Consider the following 20,250-nt stretch of genomic DNA (forward strand, 5'->3'; position numbering starts at 1 on the left):
AGGTGGCGTGGTTGTAGTGTGGTTGGCGCTGTGATGGGGATGGCATGGTTGTTGAGATGCTGTTTGTTTGAAATAAAAGATAGAAAAATAAAAACGACTAACTCAAAGCGTCGCAGCCTGGATGGATCACATAAATTCCCTCCATACAACGGGTTTGGGCTAACTACACATGTACCTATGAAGATATCTCACCTGAGGGCCCTTTATGGTGTAATGCGAATTTCCATAGCCGTAACATATTATATATATATATATATATATATATATATATATATATATATATATATATATATATATATATATATATATATATATATATATGATACACACTCAGTGAATGCACCCGGCGTCGCCCGGATTCTTTTTGAATGAATTAAATATTATCTACATAGGCCTGACGCGAGCCCAGTATCAGTTCCCTATTGGGCCATGGCAGTCATAGCTGAAGGGGGTTGGTGAGGGGAAACACACCCCCCGCTCCCCCCACCCCCGGCCAAGGGGCCTCACCACCGAGCCTATAACCTTCCTGGGGCCCGTCCCAACATTTTTTTGTTTCAGAGGTGTCCTCCTATCTTTCACCGTTCAGGAGATTAGCGCATGCAGACAAACAAACAAACAAGCAGTCAGAGACTGGAACTTACGAAATCGTCAACTTGACCTCTGACCTCGTCTAATAAAAGCTGTCTTGAGAGAAGGTAGCGACGCAAACCACAAGTTTCTACGATGATTCTGTACCATACCTTCAAAAATCGTAACGTCGACCGAAGCAAAAATCTCCATTTCTCCACGCAATTATATTATACCTTAACGTAACTCAACGACGCGTCTGCTCGAGCGTGCTGCATCATGGGACGACCCGTGACGTGTCGAGTGAAATATTTTTTATACAATCTTAAAACGTCTCCAAAACATCCGATTTTTACCAGAATTTCGACAACCGAGGTTTAAGCATCCTAAGGGATCGCAAAAACCAAAGACAAAATTAAAATCGAAGTTAAAACGAACTCGTAACGTCGAGTGAAGCAAAAATACTCCATTTCTCCACGGGAATTTACGGAATTATGTTTGACCTCACTGTGACCTTGACCTTTGACCGATTTGGACCAAAATCTAATCAGCGCTTGCCATCACCCTCCTGAATCACGTGGTGTAATTTGACATTGGTAGCTTCTTCCGTTCTCGAGTTATCGTGCCTACAAACAAACAAACAAACAAACAAACAAACAAACAAACAGAAACGGAAGGCATCAATATACTTACGAAATCTTTATATTTCGTAAGTAATAAGCAAACAGAAACGGAAGTCATCAATATACTTACGAAATCTTTAGATTTTGTAAGTAACAAGCAGTCATAGACTGGTACTTATGAAATCGTCAACTTGACCTCTGACCTTGTCAAATAAAAGCTGTCTCTCAAGAAGGTAGCGACGCAAACCAGAAGTTTCTACGATGATTCTGCACCAAACCATCAAAAATCGAATGTTTGACCTCACTGTGACCTTGACCTTTGACCGATTTGACCAAAATCTCAGCAGCGCTTGCCATCACCCTCCTGAATCATGTGGTGTTACTTGACATTGGTAGCTTCTTCCGTTCTCAAGTTATCGTGCCTACAAACAAACACACACACACACACACACAAACAAACAAACACACAAACAGATGACGGAAGTCATCAATATACTTTCGAAATCTAAAGATTTCGTAAGTAATAACCAAAAGATTCAAAATGTGTGTATATATATATATATATATATATATATATATATATATATATATATATATATATATATATATATATATATATATATATATATATATATATATATATAACGACATCTCAAGAAGTTGTGGACGATTTGTTGGATAGGTGACAAGAACAAGTGGATTAGATTTTGGTTCTGATCCAGCCCATCAGTGGGATACAAAACGTGAACTGTTCCACCTGGCAGAGGTATGTGCTCGACCAAATGCCATTATAATTTGTGCTGTTTTACCAAGCGTCGCTCTATGAATGATTTTTAATCTGTCTGTTTGTCCATCTGTCTGTCCGTTTGTGTGCATGATTTCTCAAAATGTTGTCATCGGATTTGGATAAAACTTGGTAAACAGGTTGGGTGTTTGACAGGGACGAATTGATTCGATTTTTGTGAAGATCCAGATCCGAGAATCGTTTTTTTAAGTGATTCTTCACCATTGAGAGATGGAACCAAAAACAACATACCGTATTGCATGATATTTTAATAGATTGTGGACGAGTTATGACAACTTTGTGGATAAGTTCGGTCGGTGACAAAAACAAGCCGATTCGATTTTGGTTCAGGTCTGGATACAGATACGGTGTATCAGTGGGATTCAAAAGGCAGGACCGGATTTAGGCATGGGCAAGCTGGGCAACTGCCCAGGGGCCTCAACAACCAGGGCCTTAACCTTAACCAGGTTAAGTGGTTAAGAAAATGCAAGGCCTTAACCAGGCCTTAACAACTTAACAAAAAACAACAACCTTAACAACAACCTCCACATATTTCATGAAAAAAAAAAATTGTAAGGAAAAATGTATTTGTGAGTGCCTGAATTGGTCGTTGGTAGTTAGTGGAACAGATATAAGATATTCATCTTTAACAGATACAAGATATTCATCTTTTCTCATTCTCTATTTTATATAGAAGTTCAGATTCTTTGTTCTTGAAAAATATCCTCTATGGATGACTGTAAATATGTCTTGTCACCTATTTAGTATTCTAAGGTAGGGTGTGGCTCCACAGCTGAAGGCTGCTCGGCCATGACATGTCTAAATCCGGCCCTGTCAAAAGGTCACCCATTCAACCTTTCGAAGTAACAACCGACGTCATGTAATGTAAATTAAATGACTGGTTGGTCCTCTTTTAATACATTACATTGAAAAACACACCATAAGTATGACTGAAAGTGCATTTTCAACCTACATGTATGTAGTTGGTGAGAGGGTCGGTGTTGATTGAGTAGAGAAAAACACGGGATACAGAGGGAGAGGGAGAGGGTGAGGGGCAAATTGACGATATGGGGAGGGAGGGGGAGTGAGAGACAAGGGGGAGAGGGGCAAAGGGTGATTTGGTCATTAATGGAAATCCTCGGCTGCGAAGGAAGCACCAACCTTGTCGATGGTTCATCGTCGAGAATCGAACACAGGTTAAACAGTTCAAAGGTGAGTGCACTTTCTCTGAGTGATGCTGGCAGCCAGGGAAGGGGGAGATTATGGAGAAGCTCGAGAAGGGTGGGAATATGAGAGAATGAAAATGAAAAGGGTTTGTCGTAAGAATGTGTGATGAAAGTAAGGAGAGGTGTGGCATTGTTAAAAAAGGACAAAATGTTCGCACAGCAGAAAAATGTTCATATCATACATTTTGTGGTTTTTTTCTCAGCCACTGAAGGTAAAGTAGGTTACGTTTTCACCCCTCACTGTTTGTTTTTGTCTGCTTGTCTGTCTCCGTTTGTGTGCGATATATCAAAAAGTTGTGGACGGATTCGAATAAAACTTGGTGGACAGGTTGTGGCAAGGACAAATTGATTCGATTTTGGTGAAGATCCGAATCCGGATCTGTATACGAGAATTATTTAATTTTTAAAGTGATTCTTCACCATTGAGAGATGGGGCCAAAAACGATATCGTACTGTAGAGCATGATGTTTCAGAAATGTATTGGGCCCGATATGTTCTCGTGGATCAGGTATTACGTGGCGGAGGTATTCGCTCCACCGAGTGCACTTATCGTAGAAATTGTTTTGATGTTTGGCATTTCAGAAATTAGGAACACAGGTGGGTCATTGATGAAAATGTGAAGTGAAGCAATAAAAGCCAAGATAAAAGTTTTTCATTCCCTACATCACCTGGCATGCAAATCGATGACATGAATGGAAGTGTTGTTTTCGCGGGTGTCTGTCTGTGTGAGCAGGACATCTCAAAAAGTTATGTACAAATTCGGAGGAAACTTGGTGGACAGGTTGGGTGTGTAACGAGGACGAATTGATTCGATTTTGGTGAAGATTGCGTGCTTTGACAGTCTGGCACCCTACCCTGCTCATGAAACTCTCTTTCTAAGGTATCCAAGGCCATCTCCACTTATGGCTTACAGACTTGCTCTCCTGTCGCAGTCAACGTCTGGCCAGATATGAAGTTCTCTCATCCCCTCTTCCTGTTCAGGCTGGAGTTCCTCAAGGCAGCGTTGTGGGCCCTGTTCTTTTTCTGGTTTTCACCAATGATCTCTCCGACTCACTGGAAAATCCTCTTTATCTCTTTGCTGATGACTCTACTCTCTGTCGTACCATCTGTCATCCCTCAGACCAGCAAACAGCAGCTTCTTCGCTCTCTGCAGAGCTGGATGAAATCACAAACTGGTCCAACATGTGGAACATGTCTTTCAATCCAGACAAATATCACACTCTCACTATGTTTCTCTGAAAGGACTGTTTGGAACCCCCCCCCCCCCTCATCTACTTTCTCAACAATCCTCTTGAATAAGTCCTTTCATTGAAGTTTCTGGGTCTCATTCCTGCCATGATCTTTCTGGGTCAAGCCACATTTCCAACCTGGCCTCTAAAGCCAGTTGCTGACTGGGAATCCTCCGTCATGCAAAGTCCTTCCTCGGCCCACCTGAGCTCCTGACCACATACAAAACTTTCGTCCACAGCCTGAATGAATACTGCTCTCCCCTCTGGACTGGTGCTCCTGCCTCTCACCTTTCTCGGCTTCATGCTGTGGAAACCAAGGCATTTCGCATCATAGGTATCTCGCGCGGGGAGGCTGAGTCTTTGGGCCTCTCACTCTCTCACCACAGGTAGGTCAGTGGTCTTTCTGTATTCTACCATCTCCTCTCTGGTATTGTCCCCCTGCTCTGTCTGCGATATTGTTACGAATCTGGAAACCATTCCCCTTCACATATACAATTGACCCAAACTTTAGTTATTTCGTTAAGTATATGTGGATAGTTAGAATCTCTCCCCTATGTCTAATGGGAATTTCATGTGTTCGCTGTGAGTTTCTTTCTGGTCAGTCTTCTGCATTAAATCCCCCTCCACTCCTTCAGCGCCATTACACACGTGATCGAGGCCACCGACATAGGCGGGGGTGAGATCACCTCAGAGCCGACCCCGCCCAGCCAGATGGAATGTTCCCCTCGTCCAATCGGGGGTGAGATCACCGCAGGGCCGACCCCGCCCAGCTAGATGGAATGTTCCCCTCGTCCAATCGGGGGTGAGATCACCTCAGAGCTGATCCCGCTCCAGCCCGATGGAATGTTCGCCTCGTCCAATGATGGGAGGACACCAATCGCCCGATGCCCCCCCCCCCACCAATCCGGAGGCGAGTTACCTCAGAGCGGATCCCTCGACCCGCCCGGGGGAGGGATAAGAAGAGTGGAGTGCTGTCTCATGACGGTCTTTATTCAGGGTTCCTTGATGGTCGGTGGTCATGTTGGGGCTCGTGATGGTGGTGGTCGTGGTGGAGGTGTTTCGTGGTGCTCCTGTCGTCGTTCGTGGCTGGCCGGTTCATTCGTAGGATCCTTAGCTGAGGTTCTTGGGTTCGAGTCCCACCGTGATGGTTTGCATTGGAGCGCTCAAGCTGGGGATCCCCTTTGCCGTCCATGGACTCCGAGCTCCACAAGTGCGAGTCGGTAAAACCGCACAAGGCGGCCAGGTACCCAGCCAGACTGACACTCAGCTCACCTTCCATCTTGAGCTGAAGGGCCGAATAAAGACCCACGAGGTCCATTTCTTTTTGGGTGTGTGTGTCTGTCTGTGGCCAGTCTGATAAGTAGAAATCGTTTTAGTGATTGCCATTGTACATTTGCCTCCATCTATATTTGTGATTAAGTCTGCTCTGTGTTTCCCTCCCTATTACCTTGTAAATAAATAACTGTTAAATGTTCCAGTTCGTTGTCTGTGATTTCTCTCATTGACCCAGTATGGTTCGGGCTTGAGAATTAGTGAGGCCGATTGTGCCGTAAATTGTCATTTGGGCCGGCGCGGCTTTGGTAATTCCCGCTCGGTAACACCGGATCCGAGTCGGTAGCAGCGACTCGGTTTGGACAAAGCCGGCCGAGGGAGTGGTTTCCCCGGTAGCTAGACCGTGCGGCTACTTAGGTAAATTGGAATCAGACAAAAAGACTCTAACCGCGCAGTCGAAATATTGGCGTCCACGGTCCATTAAGCGACCTGTAGACTTCGGAGTTATTCGGATTGACGATCCTCAATTCCAGGTATTCAGAGGGGAGACGGCCCAACGACTCCGTCTTGTGGTCGTCCTCGCCACCGAACCCAGCACCACAACAATATGTCCTCCCCCCCCCCCAATATTTCCCCAGGGCGCTCAAGGTCCACCAGCAACCCGCTTCTGGTAAAACTACCAAATTCACGAATCGCTGCTCACCTTCACTCTTTCATTCCTCTTTTTTCCCACCTTTGGAATGAATTCCCACATTCTCTTCAATCCCATTCTTCCCTCCAAGCCTTCAAAACAACTTCACCACCACCACCTTTTATCTTCCCCCATGCAAATCCTCGATCTTTTCTACCCTGTTAATCCACTCCAAACGCACTTCCTTCAAATTCCCTTCTTTCCTTCCTGAAAATCGCTGGAGTGTCATGTTCCCCACCCCATCCCTCTCCCTTCTCTCGATCTCTTAATGTTTCTGTTCCCCACTGTTTTGTCCTTCCCTCTCTCACCCCTCTTGTCTCCTGCCCCCCCCCCCTTGTTGTGCGTTGTGTGTTTGCTCTCATACAAGCCTCAACAATGTATACGAACAAAAAAAAAGAAATATCTGGATCCGAGAATTATTTTATTTTAGTGATTCTTCACCATTGAGAGATGGAACCTTAAACAACATACCGTATAGCATGATATTTCAATAAATTGTGGAGAAGTTATGACAACTTTGTGGATAAATTTGGCAGGTGACAAAAACGAGCCGATTCGATTTTGGTTCATGTCTGGGTGCAGAGTGGGATACAAAAGGAGTCCCATTCAACCTTTCGATGTCACAACTGACGTTGGAGGCCTGCTGCACGAAGCGGCTTCACCATTAAACCTGATTAGCGGTGGGATTCTCACGTGTGATTAGATGCACCCGCCGAATGGCAGGCCCGCATGCCCCCAGATCTGCGAGCTTTTCATGACTTCCCATTGGGCTGGATCCTCGCTTGAAGCAGGTATTCCACAACAGGAAGGGCTCATTCTCGTGGTTCTGGCTTGTGGTGCTGTGGCTGCCACTGTGTCCATTTTAAAGCCTTCTTGTGACCGCTGTTGTGGATGGCTTTGTGTGGAATTTTCTTGCACCACATCAGTGGCTCTCCGCGTGCTGGCTTCTGGCACGCCGCTGCTCACTGCCTTCGTGGACCTGCGCTTCGCTTACCTTGACCTCAACGTGGAGAGCTTTCGCTCTTGTAATGTTTGAGCGGGGATCAGCGAGCAGCAGCATTTCTAGGTGTTCAGGGGGTTGCCTGTGATCTGTACTTGTGATCCCGCTCGTTCCTCTACTGCTGTGGAACACCATGTGTGGTTGCCTCCAGGTGGTGATATTGTTGTGGCAAACACGGACGCAGCTCATTCTGAAGTGGTTGGTCATCTATAATAATAAGTGCGCTGTTAAGCAGCAAGCTGGGTTTTTTTTTTTTAAGTTCTTTCTTATTTTCGTTTATTTTGTTGTGAGAATTTGTTTTTAATTAATTGATTAATTTTATTTTAATTGTTAATTTTTATTACGGACTAATACCATGGCTTTGGATAAAAGAGTGATTCGATATACAAGCACAGAACCTTTGGAGTTACATTACCGTGGCTCTCAGCTGAGAGTTCGTTTACCCCAGGACATTCTTACAAACTTTCATAGTTTTGGTATTGCATTTAAACGTGGATGCCGGGTTAGTGGAATTGAATCGAAATGCGACATCGAATAAAATTTGGGAATCCACACCCTTGTCAGCAACAACCTTGGCAATCTGTCAGACTAAGGACTTTGAGACTTGTTTGCACTGTGACTGAACGATCGTCATTTGCATTAATGTCGATATTGCTTGTTAATGCTGGATCACTGGGCAATAAGTTTGATGACTGAGGCAACTATAGTCGCCTAGTTCAGTGATGTATATCTCGTGGCAGTAACTAAAATTTGTTTTACCTCAGGTAAGCCATCCACATGTTATGACTTTCCAGCATTTATTCTCTACCGCTCTGACCATGATGGCCGATTGGGAAGAGGAGTTGCACTTTATGCTCGAGATTATATGAACTCCCAACAAGTGTTGCACAATCTTATCACAACACATGTTGAAATTCTTTGGATTAAACTGATGCCATCTACCATGTGTCTGATGAGGAATGTCTACACATGCATTGGCTATGTTCCGCCATGATCTCCCTACCATGATGAGATAACAGTTCAGATCATTGAGATGGTGACATGATCAATTCAATGGAGGAGGCAGTAGTACTCGTCATGGGGGATGTTAATGTACCAAAGTTTGTTCACGGCATTAAAAAAAAAAATGCATCGGTATTGACTTTCTTCTCTGTTAAATATTTTGTGGGTCATCCATGCCTCCCAGTGGTTCCCTGGTTATCTTATCCTGCCCCTACCAGGTGAGCGCCGAGGGGTATTGCCCCTGTTTCAAGTATATTGGTTGGTTGTGTGCATTATTCTCTCTTTTTGTCTGTTTTTTATGTTTATCGCATAGAGGTCACAACTTTATACCGATTATCACAAAACTTTTCCACATGGTGGAGTTCGTCATAAGCAAGAAGTCTTTTGTTTTCCAAGGTCAAAAGGTCAACAACCTCGGTAGGATTTCTAAAATCATCAATTTTCAGCTGATTGACTTGACATTTGAAGAGGATTTATATTGCAGGTCACTGAAGTCAAGCAGCCAACTATTTTTCAGGTCAAACTTGCTATATTGGTTTTGCAAGTATCGTGCTTTGTGTGACATCTTTCTTGTTTGTTTGTGTGTTTGTGCACAAGATATCTCAAAGTTGTGGACGGATTCAGACGAAACTTGGTGGACAGGTTGGGTGTTTGACAAGGACGAATTGATTCGATTTTGGTGAAGATCTGAATCCAGTTCCGGATATGAGAATTTTTTGATTTTTAAAGTGAATCTTCACCAATGGAAGATGGGGCCAAAAATGATATATAGCATGCTATTTCAAAAATTTATTGGGCCTGATATGTTTTTTTTGTATGTATATACAATGTTGAGGCTCGTGGAAGAGCTGGAATGAAGAACAGATCATGACAGAACTAAAAATAGGAGGAAACGCCAACAGCAGAGTTGATGGACAAAATAGAGAGAGACTTGGGTGTGGGGAGGAATTGTGGGTAGGGTAGGATACACGGACTGAACACGATGGATACAGACGCAAACTCTTAGGAAGTTATAACTGGAAAAAATGGATAGAGATGAGCTTGGGGTAGATTAATGGGTTAGAAAAGAGAATGGTTTTGGATGAGCAGTGATCTGAGATGGTGATGAACAGCTTGACATCAAATTGTAACTTTGAAAAGCAAGGGAAAACATTTAGCAGCAAAATAATCATTATATTTTAAAGTTTTCTTCAAAACTTTTTTTTTTCTTCAAAAATGTTCTACTGGATCAGGCATTGTGTGGAGGAGTTATGTGCTCTACCTATTGCCCTTCTAATGTACAAATGAGTTCGCTCTGCAGGTTGTATCATTGCCTCCGATTCGGTGTTAGGATTTTGTAAATTCCGAAAACTTGGTGGACCAAAAACCGAGTAATATCAGAGTAAGAACAACAATCAGGCCAGTATCCCTGTTTTTAGCAGGCACTTGTCCATATTTAATGTCCACAAACATTAGATGCCCACAGGAGACAATTTCAGGTCTGCTGAATGCTGTGTTAGTGAGCCCCAACAAGGTTAAAACATGTCTGCAGCATTGCTATGTCCCTACCCGTGGCATATTAAGGCTTGATATGCACTGTGAGATGCCCTATATGCCTTTGATGGTGATGTCTTGATATGCTGAATGTGGATAACTGCTTTTGATTAAAAGAAACATTCCCAGTTGTGTCTGTGCTATGTTCTATAGCAGGTCACTCCTCAGCCTCTGGAGAGTTGTTCTGCTGGTGGAGGGAGTTTTGGAGGAGGATAGCATAAGGGGAGGGGAAAGGCAATGTGAGGGGAAGGGGAAGGGAAGGCAGCATTGGAAGGCAGTGTGAGGGGTGAGAAGGCAGCATACCAGGGCATTAGCGGGGCGATAAGCCATGCCCAAGCAGCAACGTTGTCTTGAGACAAATTGCGGAATTGATCCGAGCAGCAGATCCGACTGCTTAAAAAAAAATAAAAAAAACTTTAATTTGTGCAATTCGCATATTCTTTTATATCCCTTCCTCTCCTCGATCTCCGGAGCGTTGTATCATGGTGGAGGGGGTTTGGGAGGAGCATAGCATGAGTGGAGGGAAGAGAAGGCACTGAAGAGGGGTGATAAGGTAACGTGAGAGGACGGAAAGGGGAGGCAGTTTGAGTGGAGGGAATGGGAAGGCAGCATTAAGGGAAGACAGCATAAGGGGAATGGAAGGCAAGGAAAGGAAGCCTGAAGGGAGGGGGAGATAAGACGGTGTAAGTGGAAGGAGGGGGGGGTAGCATAAGCGCAAGAGAAGGAAGCATGAGGGGAGGGGAGGCAGCATACCAGGGCATTACCAGAGCGATAAAACGTACCGAAACAGTGTTTTCTTTTTAACCGCCATGTTCTCCATAAAACCGGGCGGGAGCATAAAAAAATGAAAACCCATGCTATGGACCTGGCAAAGGCCTACCTGCAGGCATGCCCCCACCCCCATACGTGTTCCTCCAACCTACTCTCATACAGGCATGCACACGCCCCATGGATAGTCATTTTACCCATTTGATTTTGTTCCACGTCTGTATGTGCTGTCTTTGTACCTCTTTGTTTCCAGCAACTGTCGACTATTAATATATTTGTATTAATATTTTGGCATGGAAGCAGATCACACAGAACAGTAAAACGTAAACTGCGCACATAATTGCCGTACTTGCCGGGCCACAATGGACTTTATCACCATGGTTTCCAAAAGCAGGTTATTGAGCACGGCGTTGTGCTCAATAAAGTGACACTCTGCACATTCCTTAATCTTTCCTTCACTAAATATAATCATCTGTACAGTAGAAAAAAAATGAAACTTGATGCTTTGCTTAAATAAATACTTCGTTATAAAAATCGCTAATTTGTTAAAAAAAAAAATTCCGCTTTCATTCCAGATTTCAACACGTATTTTGTCTACGAGATGCGATTCTCCAACCCGATATAATATTTTGATTATGTACTTTAATTAGTCCGTGAAAGTCGATTGTGTTTCCAAGGCAAGGCGTGTTTGAATGTGTCGAATTGGGAGTGACCAAGGATAAGCCTTTCATGGAGGTAAGCCATTAATTATCTTCAAAAGGGTTTTTAAAATTTACCCAAACACCCAATTTTCATTCAAGCACATCCTGACTGACACACACACACACACACACACACACACACACACACACACACACACACACACACACACACACACACACACACACACACACACACACACACACACACACACACACACGTACACACTGACATTTATTAGTATAGATAGAAGGATTACTTCAAATGAGTAATTTATATTTACTAAAATTAATCTAAGGCGTTTGGGACACAATATTTTGAGGCAAACACAGAAATGATGTATTCAGCCTTCTCACTGACGGAGTTGGCTGTGTGCCATTTGAATTGAGAGATGGGTTGGAAGGGGAGCATACACCAAAAGGCAGACTTGACAAGGTGCCACCAGGTTTTAGAGGAGGGAGACAAGTTTGAAAGCTCATTATTGAGATTGCACAGTTGTTTTCTGACTCTCCTGGGAGCGGACACACACTTGTGAGTTTTGTGGATTGATCTGAGGGTGCCTTTGGTCAGGTTTTCTCGGAAGAGAAGACAAGTTGTTTCAAGGCAACTGCTTCACCCCAGGATTCAGTGTTCCTTGAGCAGGAAGAAGGATAACTGAAGATGAAATGGAATGATTCTGTGCATCAGAGAGCATGTTTCTGTAGGAGAATTCCCAGTCCCCCTTAATACCAGGGGTGGTGTAATTGGAGACCAATCCTGAAGTGACTTGTGCAAAAACAAATATATTGTTGCGGGCCGGAGGTCAGGTCAGAAGACGACTATTGGGGGAGGGGGGGGAGAGTTATTTCGGGTTCCCACCAGACTCCCCGGAATTGCAGGCCATCGCACACGGATAAATCCGTGACGCGGCGGGTCACTAACTGACCGTGAATGCCAATAACTCAACCACGTGACCTAGGCTCCTCCCATCTATGGGTTAATCGGGTTACCTAATTAATCACGTGACCTAATTACCGGGGGACACGCCCTCGGTATGCCTTGTCCCAACCGGATCACTTTACCGGATCTGATGCAGGCGAGCAACACTGCCAAGGACATACCGGCTAAAAGGAACGGATCGTTGGGAATAAAGTCTCGGCTAAGTTAGGATATGGACCATGCTGGATCAATGAAAGAAAAGACGAAAATGAGCTGGGAATATTTCTACAAAGGATTTATTAACAGGCAGGCAAGGAAAAATATGTGGCACAGTGAATGTTGTTTATTGTTGTCTGTAGCAGGAAATGGAAGAAATGTGAAAGGTGTGGTAATAAACAAGAAATTTACAAAAGCAGACACAGAGCAGAGTTATCCCGATATAATTCTTGGACAATCTTAACTTAAGCGTGGACAGGCGCCAGGACACATACCGGGTGCCACTCTAGTTACACATGCTATTAATGCCTTTTGGCTTCGGAGGATCTGCTGGCATTGCTCCCAAATCTCTTCTGAGTCACTGATGTCAATTATGTGGTTGCCTTCCAAAATGTATTTATATTTTATTTTTGATATTCTCATAACATTGCATTTACTGATGTTGAACTTTAAGAACCATTCATGAGACCATGACACACACACACACACACACACACACACACACACACACACACACACACACACACACACACACACACACACACACACACACACACACACACACACACACACCCCGATGAAGAGGAGTTAATGAAGAGAAAAAGGAGAGGAGATGAGGCCAATGGTCTCTCAATACCTTGCACGATTGCCCGACCACGCCACCAATACGTTTTGGGGGGATGCTCCACTGGGCGATACCTCTCTGACAGCTGGCACGTCATCTCTTGCTTCGTGGCACTTCGTGCACCTAGCATCGCTCCAGAGAATGAGACGCGACTGTAGGGCGTGAAGGGAGGGACTTGGGTGGAGTCAGAAGCCAATGGGTGGAGAGAGGCAGAGTCCGAAGCAAGTGGGCGGAGAAGGGCGGCGAGGTGGTGAAGAAGGCTGAGTCAGCAAGTGAATTGGTAGGTTGTCGATCCCAAGCCAGACAGGAATGAAGACAGGAACAATGGGCAGGAACGACACTTGAACTACTCAGGAACGACGACTACTCCGCCCCGCGACCCGTCCTTTTTTTGATCCAGTGGTGCGGGGCAGGGATGACAACCCAAAGGCCAAAGCGATCTGTCTTCGCCCGAATTGAGCGCTCTGGTTGGACCCCGACTCGTACACGGGCCAGTTGCCATGACTGGAAGCGACTCCACTTTACTTCTGGCCAAATGGCTCCAAACTGCGGAACCGTCTCCCTCAGAGCACTGTGACATGAAATGCCCTGCACCGAACCCCGTGATATGAATTGCCTTGCACCGAACACCCTGATACGAATCGCCTTGCACCGAACCCCGTGATATAAATCGCCTTGCACCGAACCCCGTGATATGAATCGCCTTGCACCGAACCCCGTGATATAAATCGCCTTGCACCGAACCCCGTGATATGAATCTCCTTGCACCGAACTCCGTGCCGTGCCCCGGTGACCCGCGGTTGGCGCTGGTCAATGTGCCTGCTCCGTGGTGCGCCATGCGGCCCGAGCGATCCAGCTGCACAGCATGTCTCTGCTTGGAAGCAGCTGCGTCGAGGCGGTGTGGGAGGATGTCTGCCATCCGCGGGAGACATTTGTTGCTCTCGTGGTGAGCGAAGACCGACTACAAGACGTTATTGTAATCCCATGTGCAGACCCAACCAAAGATGTGTTATTCGTGCCCCGTTCTGTACGGTGATAAAGTATCACGGGCTGCACACGATTCCGCATTCACCATGTGGTCAGCGCGCGGGTCTGCCCACCATTGAGTATGCCCCGTACAGTGCGCGCGGGTCCACCATTATACACGTGGTCAGGGCGCGGGTCCGCCCGCCATCGAGCATACCCCGTACAGTGCGTGCGGGTCCGCCATTGTACACGTGGTCAGCGCGCGGGTCCGCCTGCCATCGAGCATGCCCCGTACAGTGCGCGCGGGTCTGCCATTGTACACGTGGTCAGCGCGCGGGTCCGCCCGCCATCCAGCATGCCCCATACAGTGTGCGCGGGTCCGCCATTGTACACGTGGTCAGCGCGCGGGTCCGCCTGCCATCCATCATGCCCCATACAGTGTGCGCGGGTCCGCCATTGTACACGTGTTCAGCGCGCGGGTCCGCCTGCCTTCGAGCATGCCCCGTACAGTGCGCGCGGTTCTGCCATTGTACGCGTGGTCAGCGCGCGGATCCGCCTGCCTTCGAGCATGCCCCATACAGTGCGCGCGGTTCTGCCATTGTACATGTGGTCAGTGCATGGGTCTGCCCGCCATCGAGCATGCCCCGTACAGTGTGCGCGGGTCTGCCATTGTACACGTGGTCAGCGCGCGGGTCCGCCTGCCTTCGAGCATGTCCCGTACAGTGCGCGCGGTTCCGCCATTGTACACGTGGTCAGCGTGCGGATCTGCCTGCCATCGAGCATGCCCCGTACAGTACGTACAGTGCGCACAGTTATCAGAGGTGGTGGGATGCAGGGTGCCAGCCCTGATCCGTGTCAGGGAATTGAGGGAAAGGGTTGGATATAATTATTCGATGGAGGATTTGGAAATGGGTTGGAAAGGGCGCGGCCGCGTGCGCTTTGCAAGTTGCCAGCATTAAGGGTGCTGTTTCTTCCATCTCCTCGGTACGTGTTCCGTGCAGCGTGGGAGTCATGTTGGCTGCGCTTTCTGTCCAGTGGGTGGAAATTACTGCTGCACGTGCGTTTGGCAGGCTGTGATTTCTGTAGAGCGGTGTCCGGCGTTATGCCTGCTTGGCCTTCGCTGAGGACCCATCTCACAGCGAAGGGCACACGTGGCTGGGATTTACCTCAGGAATAAGAGTAGAAGAGTAAAAAAAAAAGAATAGGAATGAGTGCAGAGATTGAATCAGACATAGCTATGAAGTTTACACAATGCACTGTCCCGTTGTCCCGCTAGGCAAAAGGGAAGGATCTGTCTGAACGTATATTAATGGAATAACTGTCGAGGAACCACGACACTATATTATGAAGAAAAATTTGTGCAAAATTGGAGCAATAAGATGACTTGTAGAAGAGGTGAGTGTAACTGAAAAATATCTTGGGATTCGTTAATTGCACTCCTCTCTTCCACAAGACATCTTCCTTGATTCTTTTGAACGATTATACGTTCATGACAGATAAGATGATGTTGATGAGGCCCACGTTTTGGCTGACTTTTTTTTATTTTCTCGTGTTTCAATCCATGAGCCATCTTTTTTTTTATCACTGTATAATGACAATGGTGATGTGTATGATGATACTTCCCTAATTGATTTCATGATTGACTCTCAGACTGTTCACAGCAAAAGATCAGAATTGGAAAAAAATAATCATGGCTTTGAAGTTGTTTGCAAATGGATTGTGTGAATTCAATAGCATCTTCATCCTCTTCTTGAAGGACCGGTACACTTCATGACAACAAAGTTTGGCATAAAATGAGAAGTTCAAATTGATCAAGGTCGAGATAAGCACAGCATGCGAGTCAAAATATATCTGCTACGAGCGGGCCTCCCAAGGTGGCGACTGTGTTGCACCAGAGCGTGTCTGAGGAACCGCTTTGTGGTGACAAATTCGCACCACTCATCTTTCCAGTCTTGGATACAGTTCAGTGGTGGAGTACCTGAAGGCTCGAATTCTGGTTCATCTTATTTCTGTTTCTCCTTCTTCTCCTTCTGTCATCTGCAGCACAAGGCTGGGGGTATGGCTGTGCCACAGATGCAATTCCCCCTGGAGGTTGGGGCAGGAATTTGGAATTTGGTCAGGGTGCAGGTTATGTTATCGCTCATTAGAAAGACACTGGGATCTTTATCATCCACCAACGAATACTGGTAGATGGGACACCCGATTTAACGTTCATCTTGGAGACAGCACACACATTTATGAATCGCCCTACCCATGAAACACCGGAATGACAGTTGATATTTGAATTGAGGCGAGATGGCTCAGAGGCGAATGTACGTACTTCTCGGCCATCCTGCCAGCCCATCTTATTGTTGTTGTATGCGAATGACCTCGCTTATATTGTCACACTCCCAACCTGTCCACCCCTGTTTCGTCTGAATCCGTCCATAACGTTTTGAGATATACTGCTCACAGACAGACATAACCTCCGTCCACCTTTGTTGGCGGAGGTAATTAATAGCTCACCACAGACTTGGAATTGTTAAACTCTCCTTCAAAGGCTTCGCAGCAAGATCTTCTTGGAACACCCTGTATGTTTTGTACAACTTTTGGCTACAGACGCGGGGAGCGTGAAGAGGATGTGGAGAACGACGCACGTGTTGGGGACATTTTGTGAGTTTATTTCGACGAGGTTCGAAACAACTTGCGGTCGTGCCAACGTTGGACTTTGTCTTGCAATGCCCGGGAATTCACTCGGCATCCTCATCCAACTGGGTACAATGAATTACACGTCACAGCGAACACGTGGACTGCCGAGCTCCCTCCGCCTCTTCGCCACAAAACTCCGACCCGACGTCACAAACTCCGCCCCCTTTGTCACAAAACTCCGCCCCTTCAGCACAGAACTCCGCCTCTTTGTCACAAGCTCCGCCCCTTCGCTATTTTTACACTGTGATCGTTCGCCATTGGTTCTCCCTCCGAGCTGCTTGAGCCCGCGACACGCCCACCGTTACCCGAGGTTTTCAGGTGGCCTTCGTGGTTCTCACTTCGACGCACCATCATCGGCGTGTACTTCGGCAGGCCCTTAGGGCTTTCCAAGAACATAAGAGTTCATATTAAAGGAAAACATTGACATTGTGCTTCGGTGACTAGCGTGATATACCATGAATCCATCTTTCATTCATTTTCTCGCCCCCAAATTTATCCGCTCTTGACGACCGCCTCGATTTGCCTCATGCTTTCACCGGCCTTGCACAATGGAGCTATCGCCATTACCACCCCCCCCCCACTATTTCCCCCCATACGCAGATGTTGACAATGCAGGTGAAACGAAGCCGTTGTCATGAACCGTGTTGAGGTGGATTATGGAGTATTGAAGGGTGACCGACGTCTTGGAGCACACAAAGGGGAGGAGTGACCTCGCTGTGCGTGCTGACGGGCACAGTAAGGATTCACATCGTGCATCGTGCATCGTGACGCTGGGAATCGAGGAGTGCACGGTAATCACCTCATATAAACATATTATATGTACGTTTAACTGCTTGGTTTAGTCAGAATTATGAGTATAATGTAGTCTAGTTAATGGAATGTTCCATTGATTTTGTTTGTTCGCTGATCGTGTAAGTCATCGTCGTCCCCTCCCTTTCCCTCATCCTCACCCCCCGTCCTCTCGTCGGTGTTATTCATGTATGTTTCCCACTGCTTGCTCGCAACACAGACGTGGCCATGTACGTGTACTCCGCACCATTATTTTACAATTCCCTGCTCAGTTATTTCCTTCCATCCTCCTTGCTTTGATGCTCTTCATGATTTGCATTGATTACATAGTCGTGTTTGCGCCGATTATTATACACGAGCTGCTGATCTCCATTTTTACGTGAAAAATTCAAACCCGACCTGGAACTTACATTATTGATCTTCGTTATTCATGTTTTTTTATTTAATTATTTTTTGTGTGTTTCCGGTATACTTTTTCTCCATTTTAACAAATGTAGCTCACTGTCATGTTCCAAGTGTTATGGCTTGAAAGTTCAAATAACAACACTCCAAAGGTCTGACGACTTATTGTTCATTCCTAATAAGACCAACACTGCGCATGCACACCCGGACAGAACACGAATGGTGAACACCTTTCCGACGACTCGACCGCCCTCTCCCCCTCTCACTCCTCCCAAAATTGTACGACACGACGAAGCTCGTACCATGGCAAGTTGGAGGTGATGAAAAACGGGTTGGTGGGAATTAACCGAAACGGGTTTTTTTTTTAATTATTTATTTATTTATTTATTTATTTATTGCCAAACGTGGTTAAAAATAACTGTTTGAGATGTTGGTGACACAAAATTTCCCTAGAATACCGAGCTCGTCGTTTATTGACGAGGTGATCTTGCAGCTGTTCAGAACTCGTGTCAAATGTTTACTCACCGTTACAGTGCAAGTATACATTCATCTCGACGATGGTGAAGCACCGACATGAAAGCAGAGATCGATCAAACTGTCATGGCCACGGCCTGACGGACAAAGCCAAGACCTCACAGGTGACTGCGCTCGGCATTGTATTCACCACAGGCTTTCTTGACCTTTCGAACGAGATCTCTCGGAGGATCAAACTTGTGACGCATGGAGGTTTTACCTGTGAGGTCTTGGTTTTGCATGTGAGGAGAGAGAGCACGTGACCTCATTTGACAAACTCCCTCGGCAATCGATCTCGTTCTTGGGAACTTGTGAGAAGACACTTTCGTCTTTAGCATTACTGAGGCAGGACGAGTATACGTGCTGAACTACTGTAAACAGAAATCCAGATCGTGGCTCCCTGTCTGCCCTTATCAACGATACAAGCCTGGTGTTGGCTTAACGGTTAAAGTCGCTGTCTTAAGATCTTAGGGTCTTGAGTTTGAGGCTCTGCCTGACCGTTGAAATAACACCAGGTGGGTTGACAGCCTGTCGTTCTTCCGAGGTCGGCAAAATGAGTACCAGCTTGCTAGTAACAGGGGCACTGCATCAGTGGCACAACCGCGCTTTCAGACAAATCATGCAGTCAGCAGGCATAGGCTGCATACGAAACAGCACCAGAAATGATATCACATGGCACCAATTACCATTCCAAATTCAAACGGTAATTAACAATGAAATGGCATACTGCCCTCTGGCCAATGAAAATGGATGGGACACTGCACTGGATTCAAAGCTGTAGCTCTGTAGGTCTTTGTTATAAGATGGTATCATGTATCCCATTTCATGATTAGGGTACCAAGCCTACAAGGCTTGGTAACCTATTATTTTTCTTCTGTTTATTATTATTATTATAAAGGAACCAAGCCTGCAAGGCTGGGTAATCTATTATTTTTCTTCTGTTTATTATTATTATTATTATTATTATTATCATTATTATTATTAAGGTACCAAGCCTACAAGGCTGGGTAACCTATTGGTTTTTGGTTCACGAAAAAATATTTTCACGAAAAAAATAAGTGACCACTATATTCGTTATTGTCTGTCTGTCTGTCTGTCTGTCTGTTTGTTTGTCTGTTGGGTAGTCGATCTAGTCGAAAAAAAAAAAAAAATTGAGATTTGTTCTTCCCTTATTATCAGTATTTAAAATGGCAATTTCGATGAAACTTGGTTGGAAGGTTCATACCATGACCTAGTTGTGTGCAAATGAGAACCATTGCTATGGACACCACTGTTGCCCAGCAACGGGACTTTTAAATTTTAGAACAATCATAAAAAATTTATTTTTTCAAAAATCGGGCCACGAGCAACTGTGGGCAGTACATTCAGCCATATTGTCAAAAATTTCCAGCCGGATCCTATGAAAACTGTCGGAGAAGATAGATTTTGAATGAACCCTGGTCGAAAACAATTAAAAAACGAAGTTCGTTATATCTCAGAGACTATGAGTCAGACAAGCCGGTAGGTGGACATGGGTAGTCGAATACCCAATAGAACCTGACGTGATGGGCCTGTTCGATAGGAAATGACCTGAGGATTAAGCACAAGAAAATTCGTGATTCAAGCTTCAAGGGTTAATGCTGCAGATTGTTTTTTTCGTTAAAATACCCCCACATTTAGAGGTTTTTCGGCCGTTGCTAGGCAACGGAGGGGTCCATAGCAATGGTTCTTTCTCACACATAACTAGTACATACCATGAA

The 20,250-nt window shown here is 45.6% G+C and overlaps 1 protein-coding gene across 9 annotated transcripts in view; it reads left to right on the forward strand.

Moving 5' to 3' along the window:
• Window positions 1-20,250, forward strand: part of LOC147034693 (monocarboxylate transporter 4-like) — a 119,378-nt gene that overhangs the window by 60,003 nt on the left and 39,125 nt on the right. For 2 of the 9 annotated variants that reach the window (XM_085887263.1, XM_085887335.1), the window contains exon 3: window positions 17,408-17,598. The exons of 1 other annotated variant lie outside the window; for it this stretch is intronic. The gene's annotated coding sequence lies outside the window, so the exon portion shown is untranslated. Of the gene's footprint in view, window positions 1-3,058; window positions 3,187-17,106; window positions 17,244-17,407; window positions 17,599-17,804; window positions 17,827-18,177; window positions 18,316-18,515; window positions 18,637-20,250 lie in introns of those variants that run through there. 6 more of the 9 variants (XM_085887284.1, XM_085887289.1, XM_085887273.1 and 3 more) reach the window with 6 other exon arrangements.

Source organism: Eptatretus burgeri, chromosome 1 (assembly GCF_056783735.1).
Source record: "Eptatretus burgeri isolate ZD-2024b chromosome 1, Ebu_testis_v1, whole genome shotgun sequence".
In the NCBI taxonomy this organism is placed as follows: Eukaryota; Metazoa; Chordata; class Myxini; order Myxiniformes; family Myxinidae; genus Eptatretus; species Eptatretus burgeri.